The following is a 10,813-nucleotide window of genomic DNA, read 5'->3' as shown; positions in this document are numbered from 1 at the left end:
TGCGCTTTACCAGGGCACGCGGCCAGGCGCGTAGGTTTCTATCACCAACTCCACACGTCCGCCCGACCGTGCATCTATGCCACGGCCATCGGCCGTCACGTGTTAGGCCGTAGCCGACTGTAGAAAATGCGCTTACGAAACTAAGTTTCGTTGCACCCATATGCTGGTTTTAAACATTTTCATCACTAAAGTGTTATAATAACTATAACTATAGTTATACACGACCTTGTTGTCAGTGTTGCTCCCGCAGTTTTTAAATTAAACACGTAAATAAAAGTATGTTGAATATCTTCACGCGGAGAAAGCGATCTGCGTATAAATGTCAGCGGTACAACTGACCGTTCAGCCATAGGATTGCACGCTTTACACAAACCCACAACAAATGGCAGCGCCACGACGAACAATAATCTAATACAGTATTCATGAGAGTGTGTCCGAAAAACGGAGAATATACTAGCGCTCCTGCCAACAGCATTAAATAAGCGTGCCCCTGTAGCAAACAAATAAACGGGCCCTGCCAGCACATGATTCAAGTCAAAAACGGAATTCAGCTGGCTGATGAACTTGATTATACTGTTCTACTAAAGAGTAGCAGTAGATACAATAAATAGATAGATAGATGTAGGATCTAGAATAGATAGATAAATAGATAGTAGTAGGTAGATAGACTAGATAGATAGATAGATAGATCGATAGATAGCGGTCAGATGGATAGAGCGCATAGATAAAAAGATGAGATAGATAGATAGATAGATAGATAGACTAAATAAATAATAGATATAGATAGATAGATAGATAGATGATAGGATAAATAGATATAAATAGATAGATAAATCAGGATAAATAGATTAATTAGATAAATAGATAGATAATAGATGATGTAGCGCTGCCTGCGCTCGAGCTCATACTTAGGCCGAGTGAGCGAGCGGGCCGACAGCTGCAGCCGATGCAAATGTGTTGAATAACGACTAGATAGAAATGCGTCACTTAGAGACAGCGGAGGCGGGGTACGTGGCACGCAGCGCATCATAAACCGCAGACCCACCGCACCGAAGCGTTCAGCAGTACGGGAGCTGGCGGAACCAAGACAGGTACGACCGATGAATGCCCGATATCTCGGCACAAGGATCGCCTTAGTATAATAAGGATAGGCCGCCACCCAGGCACACGGACCTCGCGAACTTCTCCCCTCCCGGTGTTCTGCCCCTGCACGCTATATTGTTGTACGCTACTTGTTGTACGTTTGTCATTCGCTATGGCTAACAATACTCGAGTCGCTTGTCGTACGTTAAGTCTCATTAGTTCGGTGTTTGCTTTACGTCTTGCACACACCTATACTGCCCTTACCCCTGACCCGCTGACGCCATACTTTGATTAAGTACGTACATTCTCTGACCCGTGACCCGGGTTCCGAACCGTGAGTATCTTGCAGGGCCAGCAACGCCAAGATACTAACCACTCTAGCGATGTCCACGGCCCGCCTGCGCGTATCCTGCTATACGCTCTCTTCACGCAGATAATTGGGATATACTTGTCGACCGTCAGCCTACATACAAACGATTTATGGAAAAGCGGTGCGAGTATGTTTGCGCAACAACAAGCGTAAACCAGGTGTGCGACGTAAATCACCTGTGTATCCCATATCAGTCGTTACGTCATAGCCCTGTGCGTTATTCGAACATAACAGCGGATCACGTAACCCCCCGGCCACTTGACAAATCGTGCTGTACATTTTTATGCGCGACCGACTCCTAAAGCCGCAGTACCTGCTGAACGACCGTGTTGGGCCTGATAACGTCCCCCGCACCCGTAGTACGCGTGTCGAATAAGTTGGTTCAATCACACGCCCTAAGCGCACGGTACGGTAACCCGCGAAATTTGACATTTGTGAATTCAGCAGACTCGTTACGCTGCATCTCAGCATGTTAAAGCCCAGACGCAAGTATTTTTCTCTCCGTCTTTCTTTCATCATGAATGCGCGCGCCCGAAGTATGCTCGCCCGGCTACTGAGACAGGTCACCGTCGGGAACATGGTCCCTAAGCGAAGTCCCTTATATTTGGTGCGGATTACTATGCCTTCCCGCCCCGGTTCCGGAGGCTCGTAGCAAGCCTCAGCCTGATAGCGAAAGCAGTCCTGTCACGACGGAGAATTGTACAGCAACCGACTTAGCATGTCGCATACGATGACTTAGTTTTGCGCAGGCGCGTTAAACATGGCAACGCATTTGCCCGACTTGCGACGCGTAACTTACGCTGTCGAACTCAGAAGCTGGAGTATCACCTCAAACTTTATACAAACCGTCCATTCTGCGTTGGCCTTTAGCAACACTGCTGATTGCAAGTGATTAATTTATTGCTCTGTCTTATCATCATTATACGTGTAACGATACATTACCCGCGTCCGCCGCCTTTGCGACGGCCACCACGCTCTCCGCCCAGTCGGCGAGATGAGCCCTGACTATGTAGACGACCAAGACGCACAGCACGCGAGACACCTGATGACGGCGCAGAGAGTAACTTGCGTGATTCGGCGCTCTATCAGACGTAACAAAGCTGGCCCGCATAGCTGGCATCAGCCTAACGACGAGCGTGAAGTGACCCGCTGTCGCGCCACATTCCTGCCGTCAACGTCCGCTTGAGCCCACCGCCACACTATACGCTCTGGCACCTATATACCTCAGCGGCCGGTGTGATCTGCAACCACCTCCTGCGTTGTATCGGACCGTAAATGGGACCATGGCCGTGAAGGGAAAGCCGGGATAACGAGAACGGTGCCAACAACTCGACCGCGTTTGTCGCTCACGCGTACCTACAGGTTCTCCTCATTATCGGTTCACGGACAGCTAAGTTCTATCCTGCGCATAATTGTATTGTGTCTTGCATGCCAACGTCACACTGCAGCGCCCGCGTATATTCTTCCATCGCCAGGCCCTCCTCAGTCGTTTCAAGAGACATTGGAATTAGTGCCGGCCTACGAAGCACAAGAACATCTCGCACTCCCACCCGATTAGATAGATAGAGAGGCTCGTTTTATGATCACAGTCAATGTCTGAAATAGATTACAAACTAAAACGATCTTGAGTTACGATCCCATTTCTGACATTCCATAAGAACATAAAGTTGCGCCAAAGACATAAAGATATGCATACAAACTATGACACATTAAGACATAATACGATCATGCCGATACAAGATACATAAAGACACATTTCGCAAATGTCAGAAATTAACCTTACTACTGTGACTCTGAATGTACATTAACACGTCTAACAGTATAAGGTTCTGGTTGAGCATCAGTTTCACACATTCGCAGTCCACAGATTCGGCAGATCCCATAAATCATCATCACATAGGCAATAGTCTGGTCATATTCTTCTGCTTAACATGGGTACTTTTCCGGCTTTTCAGTTCAGTAAACACTACATAAGTTCTACAGTCTTAACCAGCGCTCTAATAACTTCTCAAAAAATTCTCAATTTCACAGTGAACACAACTTGCAATGTTACATGAAGACGCACTCGTTCACTTCCGAAGGAGTGAAAAATGCCCCGAAAATTTCCGACTTCGCATGCGAAATTGCATCAGGCCGGGCCTTTCATTATTTTACGAAAAGTAAACAGGCTGGGCGGATGCAAGACAGTAGGTACAGTAACTGGTCATGTCGGTGACGACCCCATTCCTGTCCATCCAACGAAGAAGGCGGGCCTTATTCGATACGGAATATGCGAAACATGCACACAGAAGGACGCTAGCGCAGGTTCGGCTAACCAGCGTGTTATTTCGGTTTTGTGCAAACTCTATGGAGGACAAAACCGGTTCTAACATAGCAGAATGCCCTGATTCCTTGAGATCGGCCAATTGGCGGTCTAATGGGTCACCACCGATTATACACATTATAATAGACGAGGTGGCGCGTAGGCTGTGATTGAAAGCACCAAAGTGTCCTTTAATCCTTCGGCGGCGCTCAGCATCACTGGTCCGCATGTCACGCTAGCGTAGTTTATTGCCTCATATTTTATGCTTTATACTATGACGCTATAGCTATATATTCGTTTACTTTTACTAGGTAGGCCTATACACATTAGTCTGAACGTTTGCCCAACTGTAGAGATATACACTAAAGGCGCCTAATTTAATTGCTACACTTCAACGTTCACTACCAGTGAATGTTTGCGACTTTATTTTGTTCCAGATTTAATCAACTTGCTCTCTTTCGTCAGACATAGTCTAATTGGGACGTTGAACACAAATATTACGAGGCGTTAACAGGCTTAGATAGCAACTTCTCTTCTGATCAACGTCGGGCGCTACCCATCTGTTGTAAGCGTGGGCGCTCATTGGCGGCCACGTCAGTTTACGCGCAAGATTCATACGACTAGTTCTGCCGGTAAACTTTAGCCTACCTAGAGTGTTACTAGAGTCAACTATACAATATTAATGCTGCACCATACCAAAGGAACACTACCGGTTCAGAGGCTTAGATCAAGATCAATTATCGGTGAAGTTAGTTCGATATCTTTATTAGCCTTTATTTAAAAAAGCTGCGGCGATTCAACCCTCGAGAATAATGATGTTAACGCCACTGTGTTTTTATTCGCTCCTTGATTCATATTCCATTTTTGTGGAATCGTTGTGTGGTGTGTGTGTGTGTGTGCTGTGTGTGGTGTGCTGTGTATGAGTGTGTGTGTTGTGTGGTGTGTGCTGTGTGGTGTGTGTGTGTGTGTGTCGTGGGGGTGTTGTGTAGTGTGTGGCCGGCGCTGGTGTGTGCGTCTCCCAGTGTTGGGAGGGGGTTGTTTTGTCGTGCTGTGTGTTGTGTGTACTCCCGTTTACGACAGGGTTAGGTTCCAGTGAATGCAGGGGTCGTAAAATGATCAAATCTATAATGGCAAAGTTAAATGAGATGACATTCCAAAGATACCAACAAACTTTCTTACCAACGTACTATATGTACTAATATTGCTGTTTTTTATAAATAATTAAATCATCTTTTATATATACTGTATTACATAAAAGAATGTAATAAAATCGACTTTTTAAACTTACATTGGCCCTGTGGAGCCATCGCATGAGTACGTATTATACGCCACTTGTCTGGCCCCTTCACCTAATATTTTATACTGCACGTAATTGGCGCGTAATGGGGTGACAATAATGGGAGGTTCCTGGTCAAACTCTACGACACCGGCCGATTAGAGGTTACCGTATATGCAAACTACGGCAAAACACAATACAGACGCGCGGTTCACACAGGACGGCAGTGCCAGGCAGCAGCTTGGTGTAACTATGGGATGGTGTAGCTGTGGATGACTGTAACTTGTGGTGTGTGTAGCTGTGGGATGGTGTTAGGCGCGGCGCGGATGGTTGTAGCTGTGGGATGGTGTAGCTGCTGGATGAGTAGCTGTGGGATTGGTGTAGCGTGGTTGGGTCAAGCTGTGGGATGCGGTAGCTGTGGGATGGTGTTACTGTAAGATGGTGTAGCTGTGGATGGGTAGCTGTGGATGGTGTAACTGTGAGACTGTGCTAGCCTGTTAAGATGGTGTAGCTGTGGCGATGGTAGCTGTGGGACTGGTGGGCTGTGGGGATGGTGTAGCTTGGGCAAGGTGTAACTTGTGCGGATTGGGTTTGTAACTGGTGCGATGCGTGTAGCTGTAGATGGTTGTACTGTGGGAGGATGTAGCTGGTAAGATGGTGTAGCTGGTGGATGCGGGCGTCAGCTGTGGGATGATGTAACTGTGGATGGTGTAGCTGTAAGGATGGTGCTAAGCTGTGCGGATGGTGTAGCTGTGCGGCATGCGTGTAGGACCGGGATGATGTAGCTGTGGGCATGGTGTAGCTGTGGGATGGTGTAGCTGTGGGATGGTGTAGCTGTGGGATGGTGTAGCTGTGGGATGGTGTAGCTGTGGGATGGTGTAGCTGTGGGCTGGGGTAGCTGTGGGATGGTGTATTTGTGGGTCGACTGACCACATCACGAGGCCTAGCGACATTGTTGCGCTACGTAAGTCATGAAGATGGTCGCATTCCTCTCTCCCTCATCGAGTACTACGACCTAATTCGTCCACTACGGCCTTGGGTGTTGCTAGTGTAGAGATTTCGGTTACACCATAGACTCTATTTTACAAACCACAACACACGACGAGGCGCGACCATTTTGGAATAACTAAAAACCTGGATCGGAAAACCAGGTGACACACAAATTCCACTTAAGAAATTAATACACAAAATCAAATAAGGAAAAAGGCAAGCCATATTAAAATACAGGTTAAAAGGATAATTGTAATGTATTAGGTTTTCAATAGAGTAATAGTTACCGCTGTACGGTAGCGCCGCCACCCGGTTCTAACAGAGAAATAAAAGATGGATGATTATACGACCAGCTATTGAATATTAGTCCTTTACTAAGGCCGTGAGCCGGGCATAGAGCCGAGGTGCGAGGACATAACGGTGGCGACGAGGTAGTTAAAGTCTTGGAGAGTCGTTTGATGCATAATGGCAGCCATAAGTTTGGAAATTGGAGTCGTAAGGCCGCTCGATATGACAGGCCATGCTTCCAAGTTGGGACCACGCTGGGCCAAATGGAAGAAATTGTTCCAGTACTTTCAGTTTCTCGACGCAAAAGCGGTAGTAAATGCGCCACAAAAACGGGCATTGTTGCTGCGCACGGCAGGGCCAGAAGTACAAGAACTGTTTGACACTTTGACAGACCCTGCCTGGTCCAGGCTCAACCAGAGTAGATGCGGACGGGAGAGAAATCCCGCAGGCACCATGTGTGTATACACATGCTGTACGCACATTGGATGGATACTTTATCACTAAGGTGAATGAGCCCTATGAAAGACATGTTTTCCGTGGATTGACTCAGGATTCCAGAGAGACTGTGGATAAATTTGTGTCACGTCTTTGTGCCCAGGCAAAGTTCTGTAACTTCCCGAATGTTGACGAAGAAATTCGGGATCAGTTGATTGAAAGGTGTTCTTCAGCTAAACTAAGGCGAAAATGTCTTGAGCAAGACAGACTGACATTAGCCAGAGCTTGTGAGTTGGCGCGTGCATATGAAGCTGTAGACTATCAGATGAAGTCAATGGGTAGTAGTGAGGCCACGAGTAGTGAAAATGAAACCATTCAGTTTCAGTCAGCCATGAAAAGTTCAGCGCACAAGGGTGGCTATGGTAAGCCATCCAGGTTCAAAAAGGGAAATCGTCGACCTAGTGCAGACGGGGCTAGGCACTCTAGTGGAGGTAGTCGACCAAATCGGAATGACGAGTGTTATCGTTGCGGAAAACGGGGTCATTTTGGTTGAGACCCAACTTCTCCAGCCAAATCGGTGGAATGTCGAAGATGTGGGCGCATCGGGCACTTCGAAAAAGTGTGCCATTCAAAATCGTTGATCAAATACGTGGAGGAAATAGAGGAATCGGTACACGGAATGTATTCGATGGAATCGGGAATATCGAAAAGCTTCGAAGTTGTTCTTCAATGCGGTGGCAAGAATTTGCCCATGAAAGTTGATACCGGAGCCAGTGTTTCGATTTTGCCCAAAACCGTGTACGACCGTGATTTTGCGCATATTCCGCTAAGTTCATCAAAGCTGCAACTAAAAGTATACGTAGATAGATAGATAGATAGATAGATAGATAGATAGATAAATAGATAGATAGATAGATATATAGATATGTAGCGCTGCTGCGCTCGAGCTCATTACTTAGGCCGAGTGAGCAGAGCGGGCGACAGCTGGCAGCGATGCAAAAGGTGTTAAATAACTGACTACATAGAATAGTCACTTAGAGAGCGGAGAGCGGGGTACGTGGCACGCCGCATCATAAACCGCAGCCCACGCACGAAGCGTTCGGCAGAACGGGAGCCTGGCGAAATCCAAGAGGTAACGAGATAATGCCCGGATGTCGGGCACAAAGATCGCCTTAGTATATAAGGATAGCCGCACCCAGGCACAGGGAACTCGGAACTCTCCCTCCCGGTGTTCTGCCCTCCCACGCTATACTTGTTGTACGCTACTTGTTGTACGTTTGTCATTCGCTATGGCTAACAATACAGTCGCTTGTGGTACGTTACGCTATTAGTTCGTGTTTGCTTTACGCCTTGCACAACTACTATCCTTTATCCCTACCCGCTGCCTACCTCGATTAAGTACAAGGTTACATTTGGTGCCGTGACTAGGATTCGAATCTGGGTTATTCCGGCCACAACGCAAGGTACTAACCACTATACGATCACGGCCGCTGCGCATTATAGTTTTACGCAGGAATATATTGGGATATCACTTGATCGAGTCAGCTACATACAACCTGATAAAAGCGCACTGCGAGTATGTTTGCGCAAGCGTAAACAGGTGTGCGACGTTAAATCACCTGTGTATCCCATATCAGTGGTCACGTCATGCCCTGTGGCGTTATTCCGAAACATAACAGCGGACGTAACCGTCCTGTGTACTAAGCGTGTTACATTTTATGCGCGACCGACCCCTAAAGCGCAGTACCTACTGAACGGGCGCTGGCTGATAACGTCCCCCAACCCGGTACGCGTGTCGATGAGTTGTCAATCACACCCTAAGGCGCAGGTACAGGTACGCGAATTTGACATTGCAGAATCAGCAGATCGTTACGCTGCATTCAGCATGTAAAGGCGAGCCGAAGTATTTTTCTCTCCCGTCTTTCTTTCATCATGAATGCGGCGCCGAGATGCTCCCGGTACTAGAGACCGTCGGGACCATGGTCCCTAAGGAAGTCCCTTATATTTGGGCGGATTACTATGCTCTGCTCGCGGTTCAGGAGGCTGGTAGAGGCACTCAGCTGATACCTAACAGTACTGTCCTACGGGAGATGTACAGAAATACCGACTTAGATGTCGCATACGATGACTTAGTTGCAGCGGTTAAACATGGCAAACGCATTGCCACTGCCGACGCGTACTACGCTTCGAACTCAGAGCTGGGTATATGGTGCTAAGGCTGTGGGATGGAGAGCTGGTGGATGGGTGTAGCTGTGGATGGTGTCTGAAGATGGTGTAGCTGTGGGATGGGTAGCTGTGGATGGTGTAGGCTGTGGCTGGATAACTGTGGGATGGTGTATTTGTGGGTCGCTGACCACATCTACGAGGCCAGCGACATTGTTGCGCTAACGTAAGTCATGAAGATGGCGTGCATTCCACTCTCCCCTCATTCGAGTACACGACTAATTCGCCACTACGGCCTGGTGTGCTAGTGTAGAGATTTCGTGTACACCATGAGACTCTATTTTACAAACCACAACACACGACGAGGTCGCGATCATTTTGGAATAACTAAAAACCTGGATCGGAAAACCAGGTGACACACAAATTTCCACTTAAGAAATTAATACACAAAAGTAAATAAGGAAAAAGGCAAGCCATATGAAAATACAGTTAAAAAGGAATAATCGTGTAATGTATTAGGTTTTCAATAGAGTAATAGTTACCGCTGTACGGTAAGCGCCCGGCACCCGGTTCTAACAGAGAAATAAAAGATGGATTGATTATACGACCAGCTATTGAATATTAGTCCTTTTACTAAGCCGTGGAGCCGGCATAGAGCCGAGGTGCGAGGACATACCCCCGGTTGGGCGACGAGGTAAGTTAAAGTCTTGGGAGAGTCGTTTGATTGCATGAAATGGGCAGCCATAAGTTTTGGAATGGAGTCGTAAGCGTTCGGATATGACAGGCCATGCTTCCAAGTTGGACAGCCTGGCAAACTGAAGAAATTGTTTCATGTAGCTTTCAGTTCTCGACAGCAAAAGGGTAGTAAATTGCGCCACAAAACGGCATTGTTGCTGCGCACGGCAGGGCCAGAAGTACAAAGAACCTGTTTGTACACTTGACAGACCCTGGTCGCAGGCTCAACCAGAGTAAGATGGCGGACGGGAGAGAAATTCCGCAGGCACCATGTGTGTATACACACTGCTGTAGCGCACATTTGGATGGATACTTTATGCACTAAAAGGCTGAATGAGCGCGCTATGAAGACAGATTCGCAGAGAGACCTGTGGATAATGTGTGTCACGTCTTTAGTGCCAGGCAAAGTTCTTTTAACTTCCCGAATGTTGACGAAGAAATTTCGGATCAGTTGATTGAAAAGTGTGTTCTTCAGCTAAAATAAGCGAAAATGTCCTTGAGCAAGACAGACGACATATGCCAGAGCTTGTGAGTTGGCGCGGCATATGAAGCCTGGTAGACTATCAATGAAGTCAATGGTAGTGAGTGAGGCCAGGGGGGGGGGGGGGGGGGGGGGGGGGGGGGGGGGGGGGGGGGGGGGGAGATACAGTAGGTGAAAATGAAAAACCATGTCAGTTTCAGTCAGCCATGACAAGTTCAGCGCACAAGGGTGCTATGGTAAAGCCATCAGTTCAAAAATGGAAATCGTCGACCTTAATGGCAGACGGGGGCTAGGCACTTCTAAGTGGAGGGTATAGACCAAATCGGAAATGACGAGTGTGTATCGTTGCGGAAACCACGGGTCAATTTTGGTTGAGACCCAACTTCTGCGGGCAGGGCCAATCGGTGAATGGTCGACGATGTGGGCGCATCGGGCACTTCGAAAAGTGGTGCCATTCAAAATCGTTGATCAAAACGTGGAGGAAATAGAGGAATCGGTACAGCGGAATGTATTCGATGGAATCGGGAATATCGAAAAGCGCGAAGTTGTTTCTTCAATGCGGTGGCAAGAATTATGGCACATGAAGTTGAATACCCGAGCCAGTGTTCGATTTGCCCAAAACCGTGTACGCGTATTTTGCGCATATTCCGCTAAGTTATCAAGCTGCAACTCAAAGTATAGCGAGGTGGT

At 47.5% G+C, this 10,813-nt stretch overlaps 1 protein-coding gene across 2 annotated transcripts in view; it reads left to right on the top strand.

The window, feature by feature from the left end:
• LOC106814489 (15-hydroxyprostaglandin dehydrogenase [NAD(+)]-like) overlaps nucleotides 1–10,813 on the top strand; it is a 57,527-nt gene that overhangs the window by 35,550 nt on the left and 11,164 nt on the right. The window lies entirely within an intron of this gene.

This window comes from Priapulus caudatus, unplaced genomic scaffold, assembly GCF_000485595.1.
Source record: "Priapulus caudatus unplaced genomic scaffold, Priapulus_caudatus-5.0.1 Scaffold931, whole genome shotgun sequence".
Classification (NCBI taxonomy): Eukaryota; Metazoa; Priapulida; class Priapulimorpha; order Priapulimorphida; family Priapulidae; genus Priapulus; species Priapulus caudatus.
The sequence above is the reverse complement of the archived record's forward strand: the minus strand, read 5'-3'. Positions and strand labels throughout refer to the sequence as shown.